The 22,581-nt window shown below is 44.1% G+C and overlaps 1 long non-coding RNA gene across 1 annotated transcript; it reads left to right on the forward strand.

Annotated features, from left to right (window-relative positions):
• Positions 1-8,389: 8,389 nt before the first annotated feature.
• LOC136181324 (uncharacterized) lies at positions 8,390-10,174 on the forward strand. The gene is made up of 3 exons (XR_010667674.1): positions 8,390-9,037; positions 9,182-9,237; positions 9,862-10,174. It is a non-coding gene; the product is annotated as an uncharacterized lncRNA (long non-coding RNA).
• Positions 10,175-22,581: the final 12,407 nt, after the last annotated feature.

The raw sequence follows: 22,581 nt of genomic DNA on the forward strand, positions 1-22,581 counted from the left end.
CTGGTCGTGCAATATGGGCGACAATCAGGTCGTAGAGTGTGAGCCACAGACTTTATATATTATTGGACGAAGCTTGAGTTTCGTCGCCCGTCTGTTCCAGTCTGTAAACATGTTCATCTCTGCTTTAAAAACAGGCTTTTTAGAATGGGTGTGTATGTGACTTCCTGTGCTTCTGCAGCCAGCCTCTAGTGGACACTCCAGGAACTGCAGGACTTTTACACTTCAGCATTGGCTTCTTTTTTCAACTCCAGAGGTTTACCGCTTGGATACCTGGTCTCATTTTTCCTTTAAACTGAGATTCAAAAATGAGACATCCTTAAGTTGGACTGTAGAGTGAACCTTCATTTTAAGACAAATTTAAGATCTCACTTTTGTCTTGCTTATCTTTTAGTTTAGATCTTGGATTGAGAAAACTCTATGAAACATACAGATCTCCCTCAGGGCTCGCTGTGAGACTGAACCACGTTCACGTCTCAGGGACCGATGAGACCTGAGCTCCTTTTAGTCTCTGAGACAAAGATGAGACACACATAAGATGTTATCGTATATTTTACCTAAATCATTGTATTTTTATTCTCTCATTTTATTCACTCAAACACGAACAAAACAAAGAAAACCAAATCTAAACTCTTTGTGTAGAAACCTGCGCTGTCACACCACTCCATATCCGCGAGCTAATTAGCACTAACACACCTCATCAAATCCAAACAGTCCAGAGAACAGCCACACACGAATATAATTATCTGCCAAATCAAAGTCTAATTAGCTTTTAATTAGAATGTTAATTCTTTTCTACGCTGCTTGGTTTCAGTCTCTGCTTCCTAACACGGCGGATCCCGAGCGAGCCTGCGTCACACAAAGAGAGAAGCAGGAAGAAACAGGCATGTAGAAACCATTACTGGGTTCATTTATGTGTTTATGAGAAGTCAGCGGCTCGAGGAAGGAGTCAAAGTGCACGGATTTGTCACGGGGCTTTAACACTGCAAAAAAACACAAATCCTAACACGTGTATGCGTCTCTGTTCTCAACAAAAAACATCTTAATCACACTGAATATGAGACACAATAACCGACAAGTCCAGAGAAAACATCTTATTTCAAGTTATAATAATCCATAAATCAGGTGAGAGACATTTGTGATGAGAATAAATATCCATCAATGAGTTGTTTGTGGGGTAGAAATTAGACAAATACACTCAGTTTTTGCAGTGTAGCGTGAAGGTGAAATCAAAAGTGACGGTAAAAACAAGTCGTGTCATTTAAAGAAGCAGTGAAGTGTCGGAGCTCATCGACGGAGAACGCCGTGACGAAAAGGAAAAGTGAAGCGACAAACTAATCATTTATCAGATTCTCTTGTTTTTACTGATTTTACTGACGGGGTTATTCTCTCCGTATCGAGCTCTGATGTCCTGAGCGGTTGTTTGTGTGAAGGTCGACTCGCTCGCTGTGAACCACGACATAAGGCGACCTTACCTTTAAAGACAGACTGCAACATGTTCCACATCAATAAATCATAAAATCTGTCCTGTGTAAATGTGTCTCTGAGTCCTGACTGTCTACAATGAGGGAGAAGCTCGAGTCCCGCTGGCTGTGTTGTTGTCAGAGCCGTGTTTACATGGACGGGACGGCCGGCTCCTCCCCTTGTGTATAAAAGCTGTTTTAGTCAAGAACTAGAGAGAAGAAGAAGAACATACTCACTGATTATTTGGATGTTAGTAAGAGTTTTTAGATCACGCTCATTCTGTGTCAGTTTACATGAATTGTGAAGCTACGAGCTAACTAAAGAGCGCTAACATTAGCATGCTAACACGACAATGTGAAGCTACGAGCTAACTCTAGAGCGCTAACATTAGCATGCTAACACAACGATGCAGGACACAGGTGATTGCAGCTCGAGCAGAGGACGATTATGTCCGCCGCCTGCTCTTAATGGTGCTTAATTATGGTGCGTTCAAAGTCATAAGTCCTTTGTGTGAATGTCAGTGGAGAGGGGTTGGAGGTGTGTCTCTGGAGGAGAGCGGAGACTTCAGGATGGAGGAGGCGTGGCCTAACAGCCGTTTGTTTTGGGCTCATGCTGGTGCTCAAGGTCGACATCTACTGGATCAAAAACTCTCACATTCTTCGTTTAAAGATTCACCCTCAACAACAGAAGAGCGTCGAGACACGTCTTTACTTTAACGGCCCGATCAAACACTCAGAGATGCGTCGTCCTGAACTCGACCGCTCCAAAAACGCCTGAGCTCACTGGGGTTAAAAACAGCTGGTAGCGCCTGTGGCTGCATGCTACCAAATGAAAGAAGTGGAAAAAGAGGGATTTGAGCAACCGTAGAGCACTTGTCGTTTCTTTGTTCTGTCATAAAAAGGAGGAAGTTAAGCCTCCTTCTGATTGGCTGCTTTAGCCAAAAGTGACATCGGCGACTCGGCGTCTTGAGCTGAAAAGTTTAACATTTTTCACTTTTCTGTGCGTCAAAAAACCCCACTGGAAAACACTTTGAGCACATATGCATCTACATAACGATGGTTGGTGCTGTACCAGAGCGCTGACAGCGCCTCAACGTCTCGGTGTGATCGGGGCCTAGAGGAGATATCTCTGTCGTTATGAAAAGCAGAAAAGAGAATCAAGTCACCTCAAGAAAACAAACACAGGAAGTTTAAGTTCCAATGACAGCAACCCGGGAGGACTAATAGCATCGATAACTCATGATTATCTTAATAACTGTTGTTTTAGCTCGCCGCTGTCCTCCGAGGAAGCATTGTTTGTCACTAATGGCGTCCTAAGTTGAAATTGAGCGGCTTGCCTGCAAACAAACAGCATCTATCAATCATGACCGCAGGCCAAGAGTCCCACACACACAGTGGCCTAAAGAGTGTGTGTGTGTGCGTGTGTGTGTGTGTGTGTGAGGGGTGGACAGCTCCTACACCTGCCTGATGTGTGTGAGTGTTCATTAAACACACAGTGACGATCTCTTCCTTTTTCTCGAGTAGCAGCGTGCAGACTCATCAGGTGTAACGCCGCCATGTTGGAAAATCTGAAAGATATTTATTATTAATTATCGGTTTGATGATCAGAATGACTTCTGAGACGTGAAAGTGTTTTACTGCTGAATTAAAAGGACAAGGAGACACTTATAATTTCTTATTTTTTTTAAATCTAAACATTGTTTCAATGATGTGATTTCAGTTTTCTGAGTTGAAACATGAAACTCTGATGACATTGAAGCGTTTGAATTGATCCGACTATAAGACTTGCATAACAACATGAAGAAATCTGTCACCATCATTGCAACACAGCTACACAATGAGGGGGGATTTCCCCAAGACTGGTTCCTCATGTTCCCCCTCTATCTGCTCCGTCTCATTGTCTAATTCTCAAAGCATGTAGCTCTGATGACATATAAAAAGTGTTGTTGCTCGGTGAAGTTAACTCTTCAGTGTGTTCAGTGTGTGAATGTGGAGAGAAGCTACCTGAGCTGCACTCTCACGCTGACAGAGTTATTATTTATTAGCCATGTCAGAGTCATATTTACAGGGCTTTTATTTTGAAGGCCCAGAGAGGTGGAATTGTTTTCCTGATCACTGGACAGTTTGAGCATCACATCTCTTATAAATACCGCGGCGCAGTTACCACCAACTCTCAGCGGACGCTCATTATTCACGCTAACTGTGTGTGGCTGTTAGGCATCACATCTCTTATAAATACCGCGGCGCAGTTACCACCAACTCTCAGCGGACGCTCATTATTCACGCTAACTGTGTGTGGCTGTTAGCGCCCCCTGTTGGTGAGTTCGACTCGTTTTACAGTGATGTTGATTTACAGAGAACGAGACAATTGTCCCTCTAATGACTGAATAACGTTTCATTTAAATAGAAAAAGAAGTGTTGCACAGAGACGCTGTTTGCTCCGCAGCGCAGTTAGGGGAGAATTTAACCCTTTTTATGTGCCGTGTGAATCAGGTGTTTTGTTTAAAGGCTTTATATGTGATTTTTTGATCCAGCAGGTGTCGCCCTTGAGCACCAGCATGAAACCAAAACAACTGGCGCTGCATTGTTGTGTTAGCATGCTAATGCTAGCGATCTTTATTATGCTGGTATCTTCACACTGCATGTAAATTTACCTGAAATGAGCGTGATCTAGAAACACAGTTAAGCAGTGAGTACAGTATGTTATTCTTCTTTTCTCTAGTCCCTCAATTAAACAACTTTTATACACGAGGGGAGGAGTCAGCCGGCCGTCCTGGCGATGTAAACAAAGTGAAGATAGGACTCTGAAAACTCTGAAAACATCACAGACAGTGGGACTCGGGTGTTACACCCATTGTAGACAGTCATGACTCACAGAGTTATTTTCAGAGGATATACTTGATTTATATTACATTTAAGTGTGAAAAATCAAATATAAAGCCTTTAACCCTCATTTTTTGGGGGTAGGGTAAGCCGGACTCAGACACTGAACGTCAAAGCGGCCATGTTTAATTTAGCATGAAAACATGGTCATATGTGGCTCATGAGACGCTGTCGTCACAGCGATGAAAACAGTCTGAATGTCTTTGTCAGCCTGTAACTTCACATCATGAAGATGTTTGTTTGAGCTGATGTGTTTTGGTGCGTCCTCCTCCGCTCCTCGCCACGCCGGGGCCTTCACTTTAAGCTGTCTGACTCTACGCTCCTCGGAGGCAGACGTTCAGGTGGCGGCGGTGGCGTCCACATAATGAAATGAATCCATATTTGATCCTCTTGTCGTCTCCCCTGTAATTGTTCCTGATTCCTCCTTTGTGTTTCACGCTTCACTCCCCTCTCACATCAGGGCTGGTATGAAGACGTGCCCGTCTCGCCATCACTGACAGCAGAGTTCACTGATTAACAAATTAAGGATCTTCTTCGCCTTAATCTGTCTTGAGGCTTTTTTTCCGTCGGCTCGTTCAGGAACATGTTCGGCACTGACAGCACCTCGGCCTCCATGTTTAATTGGATTAGAGTGAAATTGGGATAAATACGCTCTCAGACGGCGAGTCGGGAGGATAGACGGGGGGGGGGGGGGGGGGAACAGGTGATGAAGTCGTTTCAACTTCGAGCCGCAGAGATGTCAGAGATTTCTTTGGCGTGGAGTATCATGGGAGGAAGTGAAAGCTTGCGTGAGAGCGTGTGGATTCATCAGAGGTTTCCTGATGTTCAGCAGCAAGGAGGGGGCTGAGGAGGGTCCCATTAAATTCTCTACAAGAGTTCATCAAACCAACATGATGGAATATTTGAGCGTCTTCTGAACCTGTTTTCATGATGACTTCAATGAAATCTGAAATATCTCAGAGCTATTTTCCTCATCAGAATGAGTTGATCTGAAGATATTTAATCACTCTAACGATCATTTGTCTTTAAATGTAAAACCATTTGAGCTTCACATTGTTGGTTCTAAGTCACATTTGATGTTCAGTCAGTAATAAAAAAGGTTAAACAGCATATAGAACAAACGTCTCTCTTCGTCTGTGGATGTGAAGTCACTTTATGTTCACTGTTTTTACCTCTCACCTCACACTCCAAAGGAATCTGCTTTTCTTAAAGTTTACTGCATGCTAACACAGCTGATAGATAAGATGGTGATAAGATAAACATTAAACCGTGGTATCCTCACACGACATTTCGCACAGTGGCTAACCAAGCGATATTTAAAACCTGTCATGCAAACAGACTGAACCTGGGCTGTCCGATTGGAAGATGACAGCCCCCTAAACATCAGAACTAAATTAGCTTAGAGTCTAAAAGCTTAGAGTCTTAAACAAAGAGAGAAATTAGCTCTAGAGAGTTTTTGTACCAGACTGTAAACATGTTTATTTCTGCTTTAAAGATGGACATTTTAACATGGGGCTCTATGGGGACTGACTCACTGCAGGAGACAGACTCTAGTGGACACTGGAGGAACTGCAGCTGTAAAGTTAGACATTTTAACATGGGGCTCTATGGGGACTGACTCACTGCAGGAGACAGACTCTAGTGGACACTGGAGGAACTGCAGCTGTAAAGTTAGACATTTTAACATGGGGCTCTATGGGGACTGACTCACTGCAGGAGACAGACTCTAGTGGACACTGGAGGAACTGCAGCTGTAAAGTTAGACATTTTAACATAGAGCTCTATGGGGACTGACTCACTGCAGGAGACAGACTCTAGTGGACACTGGAGGAACTGCAGCTGTAAAGTTAGACATTTTAACATGGGGCTCTATGGGGACTGACTCACTGCAGGAGACAGACTCTAGTGGACACTGGAGGAACTGCAGCTGTAAAGTTAGACATTTTAACATGGGGCTCTATGGGGACTGACTCACTGCAGGAGACAGACTCTAGTGGACACTGGAGGAACTGCAGCTGTAAAGTTAGACATTTTAACATAGAGCTCTATGAGGACTGACTCACTGCAGGAGACAGACTCTAGTGGACACTGGAGGAACTGCAGCTGTAAAGTTAGACATTTTAACATAGAGCTCTATGGGGACTGACTCACTGCAGGAGACAGACTCTAGTGGACACTGGATGAACTACAGTATATTAGGAGCTGTGTTTTTTTGCTGTATTGTCTGTTTCTTTGGTGTCTCTGTTTTAACATACTCTTCTGTTCTGTATCTGTTCTATCATCACCATCTGATAAATCTGTGACTTTATCAATATCTCTGTTTTCTTCTCATGTCCTAGATATCAAAATAAATGTAATCATTTCACACTTTAAACACTCGGAACAGAGAGCCTGAGGGGAAAAGAAGAAACAGCAGAAAAGAAAACAAGCGTGTCGTGGAAAATCAACCCCCTGAACAACTTCATATCTGTGTTTAATAAACATGTAAATATTTAACTGCAGATTAAATATTAATGGATGCTTTGGATATCTCTGCCAACAAACATGAATTTCTGTAACTCGCCCGTCTTTCTAACGGATGATAACTTCAGCTAACATCCACTTTGAAGGATTATTTCACTTTTTTAGAAATATATCAGGTTTCTTCTGTTCAGCTAGCCTAGCACATAGCTAACAAACCAACCTGGTGAAGGGAACATAGACTCAAGAGTATCTTAAAAGCTGAAGATACTTTTAATTTATTTAAACACTGTTGTTGTTGATGAATGAATATAAATCTGTACAAAGAGCAAACTGAGAAACAGCTTCCTCTCTCAGTTCAGATACCGCCGCTGGTCTGTAAAAAACACAACCATCAGATTTGATCTGTCTCATTGCCCTGTCTCACACTCTCCCCCCTCCTCACCCCCCCCCCCCCCCCTGTTTTATTTACTTGGCTGACACGCAGCTTTCACGCTGGCAGCTTCGTCCATCAAAAGGCACCTGCTCCTGGTGATTGTTTGTTCACCTTCCTGTCCGCAGCGCTGCAGATGAGTGTCAGCTGTGTTTCTCTCTCACCACCTCTGTCAGTGTGTGAGTGTGTGTGTGTGTGTGTGTGTGTGTGTGTGTGTGTGTGTGTGTGTTTTTACTCTGATGAAATGTCTCCGGGGCCGACAGAGCGTCTCTGCAAACATCAGGTCAGCGCAGCGTCCTCGGGCATGCTCGTCTCTCCTGGAAAAGTCTCCACATTTCATCACAGCTCCACATTCAGAACATTTTCTGACGCTCTTTACGTGTGAGTGTGTAAGCTGGGACTTCAGTGAGTTGCTCAAAGACATTTCACAAACGTGTGACTGCTGACTGTCACACACCGACGATTACTGCAGAGTGGATCCTGTGAGTTTCCACTTCAACACATCCTCAGAAATCAAACTTCTCTGCTCGTACAGAAGAGAGGTCATTACGTTTAGCTTCAAGTGGTAAAAGTAACTGACTCGTCTTAAAAACAGAATCAACAGATGACCTGACTGTAGATCTGTGCTTCACACAAACCTCCTCCTTATGAGCTAACTTTTGGCTTTGTCACTTTCATTTAAAAATCATCCACAATACTTTTCTTTAAAGGCTTTTAGTACAAATCTGAATAAATAACTCTCATTGAGAGCGTTCAAGGACCACGTCTACTCCCTCCAACTACAGCAGATACACAAAAACAGAACCATTTTTAGGTTTTTTTCAAAAACGTTCTGCATTTTCATAACAATCATGTACACCTCTGGCTCTGCTGCAAAACAACATTAAAATATCCAGATAATTTTCATAATAAAACACTCTGCACGGAGGACACAGCCGGTGGGTGTTGACGGACGAGGATACATGGAGCGGAGCGGACGCACAACACACAAATGTTTGTGTTGACGGACAATAAGTAGGTTGAACAGATTAGCAGTTAGCATAGCCTATTGAACATTGTTCAAAAAGGAGCCCCTGTTTGAAATAAAGTCAGATTAAAGATTTTTTAAAAAGCGGAAGAGGGAGAGGTTCAGTCATTTAGCTCTAATAAATGTCCTGATGTCAGGGAGTCTGCTCAGAGATTGAAGAAGAGTCTGAGTCAGGAACTTTTCTGTGTTTTGAAGCATTTCGTCACATCGGGCTCATGATGTTGTTTAAAATCCCCCAAAAATCACAGAAATGTTCTCCTAATAAACCACAGACACACTGAAATGATGAATGATGAAACTTCCTCCTACGTGACCTGATCATCGAAGCTCCTGGGAAATTATTAAGAAATAAACCAAATACACTCTCAGCAGAATTCAAACTTCCTTAAAGGCAGGGTTGGTAATTTCCTCCAGATCCACTTTTTAAGATTCTGGCAAATTGTCTTTAGGTCCTGACAGAAATTAATAACTCCTGTTCTCTGAAAAAGGAAAGAAGAAAATCTATCATCTGTATCAGTTTGTAAGCCTGTAAAAACTTTGACCAATGTCTGCCGTGAGGTACTAATCTGATGAACCAATCAGACGCCTCCCTGTCTCCCTGCTCACTCTCTACCTCTTAGCTGCTCTAGCTCACACTCAAAGCGTGTCACCGATGACTTTAGGAGTTTATACTGTGAGTTTACTGACCGCTGAATGAGACATGAGACAACGTAGTTTCTACACAATGCAAGAGATGAGCTGAGGTCCACTTCTGGAGGGACGGCGCTCGTGCATGTGAGTGAGGGGGCGTGGCTTTAAAGGGAGCACAGAGGGGAGGGGGTGCAGACGGATCACTGAGGGAATGCTACTTTCAAAATCATGCTAGTTTTTCAAAAATTACCAATCCTGCCTTTAACTTTAATTTCCTGTATTTCTAAGATCTTTGAAACAGGTCGTTCTGGTGAACTCTACGCAGATGATGTCAGGCTGTTTGTGTGAGTGTTACTGAGAACTCTTTGGCTTTGCTTCTTCAGATGAGGAGAAATAAGACGTCTACAAACCAACAGAATGATGTCATAGGAAGTTAAGGAGTTGAAGAGTCAGTATTTTAAAATGAATTTACTCTTTATTGAACCAGGTTTGTAAAACTGAGACCCAGCACACTCAGAGTCTGGAATGAACAATAATGCATTCATATTCTTTTCTCTGTTACCTCTTTTACAAATCACATTTTTCTCCTGCAGAAAACCTGTTTCTAACCTTTGCAAAATTTACATTTCTGCCTGTGATATTCATATTTATATTCTCTACTTGTAACAAACTACTTTTTAACTGTGAAATATATTTGATCTGCATTACATGAAGCTTTAGCGTGAGGTCAGTCAGGAAGACTTTATCTCTGCCTTCACAGTCGGGTCTTTCTCATTCATCCCTCTCTCGCATGCTCGCTCACATTTCCGCTGTCATTCTCTCGAGCTGTCATTTTCTGGGGCCCTCATTGGGTAATCAACTGTCTCATCAGCTGGCCTCATCTAACCAATTACATGACGTCCCTCCCTCGTTGTCAGCCGATCATCGCTCTGCTCCCTTTTAAAATATGATCCTTTCTCTGCCTTTAGTTCCTTCATGTCGATGTTTTGTACGCCCCTCCACCTCCCCATCACTGCCCGTCTTCACAAAATCATCATCTATCAATTCTTCACCCATCCGGCCTCAAGTCAGCATCTCCACCACAAGGGTCTGGACTCCATCCGGTCTCAACAAGTGCAGCTCACCATGAGGCCCTGGACTCCATGGGGAGTTTATTCTGCGGCGGCCCAGATGGGACATTCTCCAAACACATCAGACCCCCCATAGAGTCCAAGCGCCAAAGACCTTCTGTCTGGACTCATTTCCATGTTTTCTAATGCAATAAATCATTTTCTTTATTCACTTGATTCTGCTGATTGAAATATGAATTGTCCCGCTTCACCTAATTGAATGCAAGTTGTTTATTGATGATGGATGGTAACAACAATAAAGGCTTTCTATTCTATTTCTAAATCAGAATGTAAAACCACCCTCAAGGGTGTAATTTTGGTAAGTTTTCTTCTTATTTCCACCGAGCTTTGTTTGCAGTTTTTCAGCTCATCAGAATATTTGTATCAGAGAGGCAGGCAGTGCAGTGGGGTCATCTATACCCCCCCCCCCCTCCCCCTTTTGGAAGGAGATACAGGACAATCAAAACCAACACCAACAGACTAAAGAACAGTTTCCTTCCACAGGCAGTAAAATGTCAGTAAAGGTCATTTATATAATTAGTCTGCATTGAAAACAAGCAACGGGAGACTAATCTGTATTCATACTCTGATAAATGCATGCTGAAGATGTACGAAAGCTTAAGCATGAGTTGGTCTAAATAACTATGTGACATTGTCATCAGCATAGAGAAGAAAGTAGATTTTTGAGTATTCTGTCCAAGGCAGATTGTGTTAAGTAAAAAACAAAAAGAAACTGGGCCCAGATCTGAACCTTGTGGGACCCCCCTCTTAATAATTAGCTAATTCTTACTGAAAAGCTCAGGTTCTTCCAACGACACAGTTGCAAACCACCAAGATGTATACAGTAAGGATAACACGGTCCTTACCAACCTCTATTGGCAAACTGCTGCAACTGCAACAAGCCTGAGAGAGTGAGTGATGCCTCCATTCATGGATCACCAAAAGTTTGAAGTTCTGATGTAGAGTACAGACACAGAAATAAACCCTGTAATAAAATCCTATGTTGAGGGAAGTGGTTCCCATGAAGGTGTGTCGATGTTTTCTTTCACTAGTCCCCTCTCTAGGTCCAGATTTAGAGTCAAAGAGTTCAGATTTTGCTTTGAGAGTTCATGATGGAGAATTAGGGTTAGGGTTACATCACAAACCTGAATGTGTGTTTGACTGAATGAGTACATAAGAGGTGGAGACACAGTGAGGGGAACACAGAGAGACAAAGAGAACGAACAGAGAAAGTGCATCCGCTGAAGTGAAACCAAAGAGGACGAGTCTTTCCATTAGCTGTTGCTTCACATGTCAGGCTGTGGCGCGGCTCAGCTCTGACGCAGGCTGATTGGTGAAGGCCACCCCGTTACAGTTTAATGACCATCCCATAGCGCCCTGTCCCCCCGGGCCGACAAACACTTTTTAAAGAAGAAGGAAGTCCATGAGCCGTGCTGTCGCTTAAGTTGGCAGCAAATAATCAGTCCAACCTCGTCACCTCCAGTGCGACCCACAATCCTCTCCCCCTCGTTCCACCAGCCCCGGTTCAAACTGCCCCGGGCGCTCCCAGCACGACAGCGAGGAACAATTGCTGTGTTCACAGTTCATCTTGCCGATGTTTTCTCCAGCCTGTCATGGGAGCCTTTGCACTTTTTCAGCGTCAGAGGAAAACTTGATGGCACATTGTTGTTTTCTGTCGGCTGAGGAGAGAGTGTGACCTCCTGTGAACCTGCAGGGGGGACAGGTGCTCCTCTGAATGCATAAAAGAACAGTATGAACGGCGGCATTAAACTTTGATATTCATGTACAGTAAGGATCACATGCATGGCTGACATGTGGACACATTCCTTCTGATCATGCATAAACGTTACATCTGTGAATCCCCTTCGTCCCTCTGCCTACAGGATGGTTGATTAACAACAACCATGATGATCCTCCTTCTCCGCAGTTTGTTCAATTAGAAATGTAAGATTATTACCCATCTTTGCTAAGAGATTACATTTTCATTTCCATGCGTTTGTTTGGCAGCAGCAGAATGAGAATAACAGATTTTAGAGAAGTTTCTCTGAATGTTCGACTGTTTGCCAAGTAATGAGTGAACAGTTTTTGGTGTCGGTCCAGGACTTTCCTGAAGACTTTCAGAATGTTTTGAGGCCATTTATGAACATTTTTCTTACAAACTACTACATTTAGAGGGATTAAAAAACATCTGCAGCGTGTATCACATTTTATTTGATCCCACATTGTTTAATCAGATGCAGATCTGGGCCGGGACTGAACACGTTGCTTTGCTTTAAATGTTTCTGATAAAGAAAACAAAGCAGTTTTCTTTCATTTCTATCAAAGAAATGAATCGAGCGTTAGAAGATATCCTTTATTAATCTTGCGAGGGGAAATAACATTTTGCACACACATAGGCTGAAATACACACACATGTAAAGACAGGATCTTGTGGACATGCACTGATGGTGAGAAGTTAGGGGTTGGTGCCTTGTACTTAGTAAGCGAACTGGCATCTCTTCAGCTATCAGACCATTTTCCAGACTTGGTCTGCACCAGGACTTGAACCGGCGACCCTCTGGTTCCCTATCAAAGTCCCTACAAACTGAGTTACAGCCACCTTGAGCTACACCCGCCCCAGGTGTTAAGAGCCAACATAAACCAGGAGCCCTGACAGTGATCTGAAAAAACAGAAATATTAACTGCTGGTATGTATTATTAGGCTGTGGCTCAGTGGTAGTCCCAAAAAAAACAGTCATCCAACAATGTTAAATCCCTATTTGAGACAACAAGGTTGGCATCTTCTGCAAAAAGTTACAGAAATGTTGAGTCTGTCTCAATAAGAAATAACAAAGGCCCTAATATTGATCCCTGAGGTACACAGTATTTAACAAATGTTTGATTTAGACTCATGACCATTAATGAAAACATATTGTGTTCTATTATGAACATTGCTTCTGAACCACTTATTAACATTAACATGTTCTCCATCATACCATGTCATGTCGTATGTTGTATCGCATTGCATCATATTACTTCGTATGGGATTGTTTGCCATTAAGAAAATTTCATTTCCTGTGGTTTCCTGTTCAACAGTTTGTTTCTGGATTGTTGTCCAGATTTGTACCTCAGTCACCCTCCTGCTCCTCTAAAAACACCTTTCACTTTTCACTGGCATATTTATTTATCTTGATGGTCTCACACCTCAGATGCAAAGTGATGCTAAGTGATGAGATTATCTGCTGCCCTTACTTTGGCTGAACGAAAGAGGAAATCCTCCTGTTCATATAGTTTAATGGATTTACCTTAGCAGTCACACTCGAGTTCACACACGGACATACCTCCTCACTCAACTTGACAAGCTTGCCGCTCTGCATTTACTGTGACGACCCGGAGTATCTAACGCATGTGACAAAGTCCTCAGACAGACCTGGGCGGCGGTGGACGAGCAGGGGGGGGTCGGCCCTCGCCTGCTCCCCCCTCAGCGTCACATCTCTTGACAGCTGCCATTTTCAGTACCGTTCCTCGCCCGGGTAGCCAGCCGACTGCCAAGTCCGCATCAACTTTCTTCTCCCTCCGCCTTTTACTGCTCAGGTTTCACAGCGCAGGGAGCTGCCGCAATGTCGCAAAACATTAACACAGAGGGTTTGAGGGCCAGCAGGCCTCCACCCGACCCTGAGTGACAGGAAACTGAAGAGAAAAAACATTCTGAACTTTGTGGAGGAAGAAATGAGGCTGAGATGGATTGCATGTTCTGTCTGATGCTGCGTAGATTAGGTTGAAAAGAAGCTCAAATTCTCAAACTGTGTAAAAATATGAATGCTAAGCTAATAGCCATGTGAGCAGGAAATAGTAGTAAGACGTTTAACATTACTTTGATGGCAAACAAGGGTCCGCAAAAGCAGAACACCTGCTGTATGCATCCTCACAGGTTCATAAGATCACAGGAGAACTATAAGATTACAGAGAACTACAAGATCACAGGAGAGCTACAAGATCACAAGAGAACTACAAGATCACAGAGAACTACAAGATCACAAGAGAACTACAAGATCACAAGAGAACTACAAGATCACAGAGAACTACAAGATCACAGAGAACTACAAGATCACAGGAGAGCTACAAGATCACAAGAGAACTACAAGATCACAAGAGAACTACAAGATCACAGAGAACTACAAGATCACAGGAGAACTACAAGATCACAGGAAAACTACAGATCGCAGGAGAACTACAAGATCACATGAGAACTACAAGATCACAGAGAACTACAAGATCACAGAGAACTACAAGATCACAGAGAACTACAAGATCACAAGAGAACTACAAGATCACAGAGAACTACAAGATCACAGGAGAACTACAAGATCACAGGAGAACTACAAGATCACAGGAGAACTACAAGATCACAAGAGAACTACAAGATCACAGAGAACTACAAGATCACAGAGAACTACAAGATCACAGGAGAGCTACAAGATCACAAGAGAACTACAAGATCACAAGAGAACTACAAGATCACAGAGAACTACAAGATCACAGGAGAACTACAAGATCACAGGAAAACTACAGATCGCAGGAGAACTACAAGATCACATGAGAACTACAAGATCACAGAGAACTACAAGATCACAGAGAACTACAAGATCACAGAGAACTACAAGATCACAGGAGAACTACAAGACCACAAGAGAACTACAAGATCACAGAGAACTACAAGATCACGCGGGAATTAAGACAAAAACGTGTAAACATGTTTCTTTGTCTCTCTGAGGACTTGTTGTTCATATGGTGCCTGTTTTGAGGTAATGTTGATAAAGTGATGGAATATATGATCAGGAGTCTGAATGTTGTGTTTTATTTTGAAATTGTCCGGACCCTCTGTGTGTTTCTTGTCTGATTTCCTGTCTGGGTCGTTCAATTCTGTTAATCTTGACGCGTTCTTGCAGAGAGCTGCATCAAAAATAGACTCGGTGCGTATTTGAAACAGAGCTTTATGGATATTATTCATTAACCATTTAAGGGTTGACACTGTCCCTTTAAGATGCAGGGCCTGCTGGTTAGCCTGGCGCTGTGTATGTCATGACTTGTACAAACACATTAATTCATGTAGTCAAAGAGAGAAAGTGTTCGTCTTGGCTTCCCTCATTCTTAAATTCATATGTTTGTTTCTTTGTTTAGATATTCTGTGTCAGGTCTCCACATGGAACCAGAGGTGAAGAACCAAATGAGTCATCTGTGTGCTGCAGACACTCACACTTCTCTTTTCTTTTCCCTGTGGCTTAAAAACTCAACGATGGAGCCAAGAATGGAGTGTAACCGTGGAGAAGTTTGACAGAAGAGCTGCCTGCTGTGACAAACTGACAGTGTGGATCAGGAGCGTCACTCTTCATATGAATCACAGCGAGGCCCGAGCTCCCTGCGCTGAATAATCAATAACCTCAGCACCTGAACTCCTCGCCAAGCCTCAGTGAGAGAAAACACATGCTCACAAGTCAAACCATGAAGATTAAGTGAGTTCAGCTGCTTTTTAGTGGACTTGTTGTTTAGAAGAACACAAAACACATCGTCATCCGTCAACTCCTGTAACCAAGAAAGCTGCAAAACAAACAGAAACACAAAGACAGAGCAACTTTCTTCACCCACGGAGTTCAGGTCAAGAGGAGGCAGCATGACGGGAACCTCGTTTTTCTAATTTAAATAGTTTGGCTGCAGGGGGTTTGAATTATTATTCCCCTCTGGAAATCCCCTCAAACGTCTCTTTGTAACTGACTTTCTGTTTGTTTGTCACTTTAATCAGAATCTTCTGTTCATTGTTAAAAAAATGCAAAGTTTGTATTTTTTTTATTTGCAAAGTTTATTTTTACTGCCTCTGTCTCTGGTTGTTTTTTTCCAGCCTGTCGAATGTAACGGCCATCTGACCATGTGTTGATGAGACCAAGCAGCACCTTCATCAAACCAGGGGCAGCTGGTGCATTGTTCTTCCAGCGGGGGCACAACGTCTCACAGATGGACCAAGTTATAGATCTTTGTTTGTTAGCTCGATGCTAACATATACTGGAAAATGCCATTAACAGGCTAACAGAATTAGCTTCGCCATAATTTTAATTACTTAACAAACAAATTCACGTTCCCTCTTGCAGACATATGTTTCCCAAACTCTGTGGAGACAAACTTTAAAAACTGCTGACTCATGCTAGTCTGGTCTGCTGCTCTGATTGATCGATGCTCTGCAGGAGACACTCTAGTGGACACTAGAGGAACTGCAGACTTTTGACACTCTATTGTTGTTTTTAATTTTAAGTTTGGAGGTTTTAAATTGAATGTAATTATTTACTTTTAGGGTTCTGATGTTTGATATGACATAAGGAAATTCAACATTTTAAGACCTAAATAAAAACATTTATCCGTAAATGAAGCCTCTTTGCAAACTTCTCTGCAGTCAGAGAAGTTTTCAGTGGAGCGTCTGTATGTTCTGTTGGAGTCCTCTCGGTGTCTTTACATCACTATGAGCATCCACAGCAACATCAGCTAACGAGCTCAGTCCCCGCCTGCGGTCATGTCCTGTAACCTACACCAGAGAGCCGCTCCATCTCCCCCTCGCCTGGGACCCCTCTGAGGACAGCCAGTTTTTCCATCTCCCAGCTACTGTGTGAACTTTTAATGTGATTACTGGACACACAGGCTGACATGAGTCCAGGCCCCGGCGTCCGTTTTCCCCGAGCCAACATAAGAGCTTTGGATGGACGGTGGGCAAAATACCCCTGTACATCCCTCCTGGCAATCTCTGCAGCCCCCTCCTCCTCCTTCTCCTCCTCCTCTGGTCAGCCTCTCATTTCAAAGGGTCACTAATCTCATATTAAAGGGCTGTGACAGTAATGAGCGCTGCGGATGTGAGGTCCCAGGCTGCAGGATTAAATGAGCGCGCTTACAATACCAGTAAACTCATGGCCAATCTCTGCAATATTTAGCCGGACGTTGAGCTGCAGCGCTCGAGCCTCAAGTCATGTTAGCTTAACACCGAACGCCACTCAAGAGCAAGGGGGTGGGGGGGGGGGGGGGGGGGAGGCGTGTGTGTGATGCTCCATTAGAGGCCGAGGCTCAAACTGAGGCCAAACATCTCAGCGGGTCACATACTTCACTCAGGAGTGAAACATTTGCTGCTTTCCAAAGTCTTTGACTCCGACTTCCTCGGGCAGTTTAAGCAGATTCACCTGAGCGGCGTTTGAAATCAGACTTCTTCATTTGCACATTAAATTAAGGAGCTTCTTCTTCATGTGTAATAATTCATGTTTACCTGAATCGAGTGACATCCTCCTTCACTGACTCTGAGTATTGTGTTATCATTTTTATCTGGTAATCCGGTGGTTTTATTTCCTCTTTATGTCAAACACATTTCTCTTGTGAAATAATGAAGATTGAATTTGATGTGTGTCACGTCCCCCTCCTCAGTCCGAGGCCTTTTCCTCTTTTACTCGGCACACTTCCTTTTGAATCCCTGCACATGAGGCCAAGAATATGAGACCAATTAAGACCCCGAGCGGCTCCACGGTCTCTCCTGGCAGCCGTCCTGGTAACACGTTGCACATTCTCTGCTCCAGTAAGCCTCGCTCTCCCCGCCCCGTTTCCCTAAAAAAACCACACAAGACAAACAGGACTGGTGGCTCAGGCGGGGTGCGTGCCAGAATCAGACGTGCAACAACAAAGACAAAGGAGATCACGGGGGGGTGGGGGAGATTCCCCGGGGAGCAGAGGGGAGGATGAGGGTGCTTTATGAGGTAAATCTGCTGTGAAATCTCCCCGTGCAGAAAGTGAGGAGCGCCGCGCCGTCTGCTCGGCGACCTGACGTGACAAGAACGAGGTCGCCGTTCTCCCGGGTGCATGACCCCGCAGTGAGACCAGAGAGGAAGGTGCCGGGGGCGACGAGGGGGCTTCGTTAAAACCAGGGGTCACTCATTAGGGTGGAGGAGGGGGGACTCTTCTAACAAAGCGATTATGGTCAGACATGGTTATCCATGTCAACCAGGGTCAGAAGTTAAAGGATCCCTGGTGACTGCCGGCATGCCCCCCCCCCCCCCCCCCCCCCCGTGAGGCTTCAGAGGGAGATGGGGGGGGGTTATTTCCTTTTTTTATTAATGCCACCACTCACAACCTGCAAGACATATGCTGAAGAAACGATCTACAGGAGCCCTTAGTGGACAAACATCAAGATTTTTATTTTACTCCAAAACAAGTCACTTTCATCTCTCTACGGTGGCTGGGAAGGGCAAAATGACATCATGGGAAACACTTTTACAAAGCTTGAGACAAATTTACATTTTGTAAAACATTTTTACATTTTATAAAACAAATTTAAAAAAGCAAAACAAATTCACATTTTATAAAACAAATGTACAAGATGAGAAACAAGACAAACTTACAAACGACAGAATCTCAGCGAAAAGGGAATTTCTTTAACACGATGAGATTTTTTTGTTTAGAAATTAGACGAGTACAGCTGATACCTTTTGAGTTCTTCCGTCTACAGTTTCAGGATCTTGAGAAAACAGCTGAAATGAAAAACGGATGCTGTCATCTCCAGATGAGCCAGATATGTTGGGATGTTAATAAAAAACATGATTGTAAATTAAATGATTTCCTGCACGCCGACCTAAAAAAGTGTTTTAAAATCAAACCTTCACTTTGGTGAAGTTTTATATTCCAGTTTTTCTCCTGCGTTCATTCTGCACACATGCAACTCTTCAGAGGCGTTTACCAAAAAGTCATGCTCTTTTAATTAGTCATCAGTGACTTTTTTTTTTAAACTTCCAGCAGCTTTCAAACAACTGAATCTTATTTTTCTCTCAATCTGATGAATTCCTGCGCGACTTCCTGCAGGGACGGGAGCCAGAGCATCAATGTGGTGTGAACATGTCGCTTCCAGCTGCACGCGAGCTGCACGACTCTGCAGCCACGTCAACCTCTCCACTGGAGACTTCTGCATTTCATCGTCTCCATGAGGTCCATGATGGAGGTCCGTGACGGAGGTCCATGATGGAGGTCCTCTTCACTCGGGCCTTTTTCATGTGCCTGTCAAACTGCTCGTTATACCTTTTTCATATTTCTCTGTGGACAGGATCTAAAAATCACAGAACACCTGTATCCAGAGTCTGTACAGGTTTCACTTTTAGTTTTTTATTCACTTCTTTTCAGCCTGTCTGCCCCCCCCCCCCCCCTCCGCCGCCCTGCCCCCCCCTTCCTCCTCCCTTCTCTGTCTCTGAGTGTTTTTGTCTCTTTGAGATGAAACTTTGATGCACTTATGGAACGCAGTGCCCTCCCTGTGCAGGGAGTCTGAGAGGGCCACACACCCCCAAACACACACACACATCTCAAATGCCCTCCACACAGCAGCTGTGTCCCACTGTTTGCTTTAAAGGAAGCACACACACACACACACACACACACACACACACACACACACACACACACACACACACACACACGCCTGGGACCCGGCTGTGTGTTTGTTGCTGCTGGCTTTGATTTGCAGTTTGTGCGGCCGTCCTGCAGCCGTCCTGGGCCTCTGCTGCTTTGGAGGGTGGAGGGAGACGAGTGTGTGTGTGTGTGTGTGTGTGTGTGTGTGTGTGTGTGTGTGTGTGTGTGTGTGTGTGTTGTAGAGGGCGTTGGTGCTGGGGGTGCTGACAGCCCCTCCTCGAGGTATTCCACATCATTCTTCATCTCTCATGTTTTCTCTCTCTGCTTCATCCAAACAGCTCTGTCGCTTCCAGGAAAGATTTCAATCAGAGGTGGAACATCGACGTTTGTGACATTCGCTTTCTTCACGCAGGACGAGGGACGCGTTCATCGCTATGTTCTGTTTCTATGTCTCCCCAGACTCTCCTCTGGATTCTCGAGCCCACCATGAAAAACAAAGCTCGAACAGTTTTCTGTGTAAACGTGAACTCTGACGCGTTAGTGCATCATCATGCACAAGTTCAAATTCTTTAATTTAATAAGCGATCACATCGTGTTTTTGTTTATAATAACTTCACATCTGGTATTTTCACTTCAGGGTGGAATCAATCTAAACAAAACTATAGTCTCATGACGATGATGATTACAACGGAGTATTAGGGCCACATCACATTTTTTTTTAAATATCGAGATTAAAGTTGTAAATTCACGACTTTAATCTCGAAATTAAAAAAAAAGAATATTTTTTAACATGGTCAACAACAATCCTCCATCGTAGATGACACATCCTCTGACATCACAAAATATCTGAAGAGCATTTCCTGATCCGAGCCTCGAGGTGGTCGAACAAACCCAAAATATTCCCCGCCCTCTGACGTCTCCTCTCTCTCAACATGTCTCCGCTCCAACTCAAACAAAATACGCTCTGATTAGGGCGCCATGGTTTTCTGAACACAAACAAACAGAGAATGTGACGGGAACAGAAGCATGGCGATTTAACTAGCGTAGAAATCACAACGCCAACCGTGTTTGTAGGCGGTTTATTTCAGAGCGACGGCATGACCACGACGCTTAGGGAAGGAAATCAGAACTCTTTAGATATTAAAATCCGTTCCTGCTCTTACAGATGCTGTGTCAATAGAGATCAGCGAGGGATGGAGAAACTTTTTTACATGTTGGAGTTCAGTCAGTTTGAATCATCTGGAGCCGGAGAGAAATGGCAGGTGGAGTATTTGAAGGTTTTGGAGGACGTCTCCGGGCCGAGCAGACGTGCAGCTCTCTGTGTTCCTGTTTGTGGGTCTGTGTACCGGAGGACGCCCTGAGGCCAGAGAACCTGGAACATGAAGCCGTGCCATGGCGGCTCAGCAGCGCTCTGAGCCCTGAGCGGCTCTGGCAGATTGCCCGGGGTGGAGGTGGAAGGGGGGGCAGGTTTGGAGAGAAAGGCCCCTCAGCTCACTCCTCTTCACTCTGCTGGGACAACACGTCGCCACTTCCTGCCCGACATGAAGAGTTTCTGTCACTTTGCCTTTGGAGTCACGTACGGCGCAGAAGGGGGAAGTTGTCCTCTGTTCTGTTTTCTTTTTTTTCTTTTTTTTTGGATGTTTTCTTCCAGAGCAGAGCAGCAAGAAACTATCAGGGTTGCCAGGTTTGCTTTTTAAAAAAGCGACTTGGGGCTTTGTTTTTCTGTAAAGTCGCTAACAAAGGTTGCATTTTTTGGACTTGTTTCTAAAAAGCAGTTGCATATTTGAGCTTGCCTTACTTCCTGTATGAACTCTGTTCCTCAGGTCACCCCCCAAAAAGTTTGAAAATAAAGTTTCCTCATCGGGCGCTGAGCGATGTGGCGGACTTTCTCTTCCTCTCTCTGCTGTCTGACATCTTTCAGGAAAACACTTTGACACACTTGTTTCATAATATTTGAAAATGTTCCCCATGACAATAAATCCCTTTTGAATTTACAGAATAGGATTGGGGCCCCTGAAAAAACATTTTTTGGGGTTCTGACTTTTTTTAAATTCTGACTTTAATCCTCAGAATCCTAAAAAAAAAAAGTCCGAACCCAGCATTTTTTTCCAGCGGCCCTAATCCTCTTCCGTATGAGTTAAACTGAAACTTGTGGAAAAAATAAAACTCTGGTCATGAAAAAAAAAAAGTTGCCGACCTTAATCCGGTCTTTTAGTGGGCTCATTGGTTGTAGTAATATCTCATTGGCTGAGGCTGTGGGGGGAGGGGGAGGGGCCCCATGTCAGATCTGGTCAGATAAATCCTGGAGACGTCCCTGCCACCATCACACCTCCTCATGATCCGCATCTTTATGATGGAAAAGAGACAATTGTTGGGCGCTTCTGCCTCCCCGGCGGCTCAGCTGTCAATCAAACACGGACATCATCCCGCCCACTCTGAGGCTCGGAGGCTGTGGAGGCGAGCGGGATCGCCAACACTCGACCCGAACAGACCGAACAGAGGAGGGAAATGTTTCTTGATCTCAGTTTCTCTTTGTCCTTTCTCTCTCTGTCTCTCTCTCTCTCTCTCTCTCTCTCTCTCTCTGTCTCTCTCTCTCTCTCTCTCTCTCTCTCTCTCTCTCTCTCTCTGTCTCTCTCTCTGTCTTTGTCTCTCTCTCTCTGTCTCTCTCTCTCTCTCTGTCTCTCTCTCTGTCTCTCTCTCTCTCTCTTTCTCTCTCTCTGTCTCTCTCTCTCTCTCTCTCTGTCTCTCTCTCTCTCTCTGTCTCTCTCTCTCTCTCTCTCTCTCTGTCTCTCTCTCTCGCTCTCTCTCTCTCTTTGTGGTGAGAAGCTGTGCAGAGAAGAGTCCTCGCCAGCCAACAAAGCTATTGAAGCCTCCCCCCCCCCCCCCCCCCCCCCTCTCCATCACTCGCTCCGTCTCTCTTTCTCCCTCTGTTCAGGCCTCGCTGTGTTTTTGGCAGTTACTACTGACCATCATGGACGTCACTGCCAATTTTTGTGAAAACTGGCACATATGGCAGCTGAAGTGCCATATGCCATACAGAATATTTTTTGGCCGTTTCCTCCCCATTTGTATAATCGCTGGATCCGGTATAAAGTGGCTCATTATTAATTCATTCCTTCCCAGTTTTCTCTCCTCTTTTCCAGCTCCCCTCTGCGTCTATTCTCTTCTTTACTTCTTTTTTTTTTT

Source organism: Labrus bergylta, chromosome 2 (assembly GCF_963930695.1).
Source record: "Labrus bergylta chromosome 2, fLabBer1.1, whole genome shotgun sequence".
NCBI lineage: Eukaryota > Metazoa > Chordata > Actinopteri > Labriformes > Labridae > Labrus > Labrus bergylta.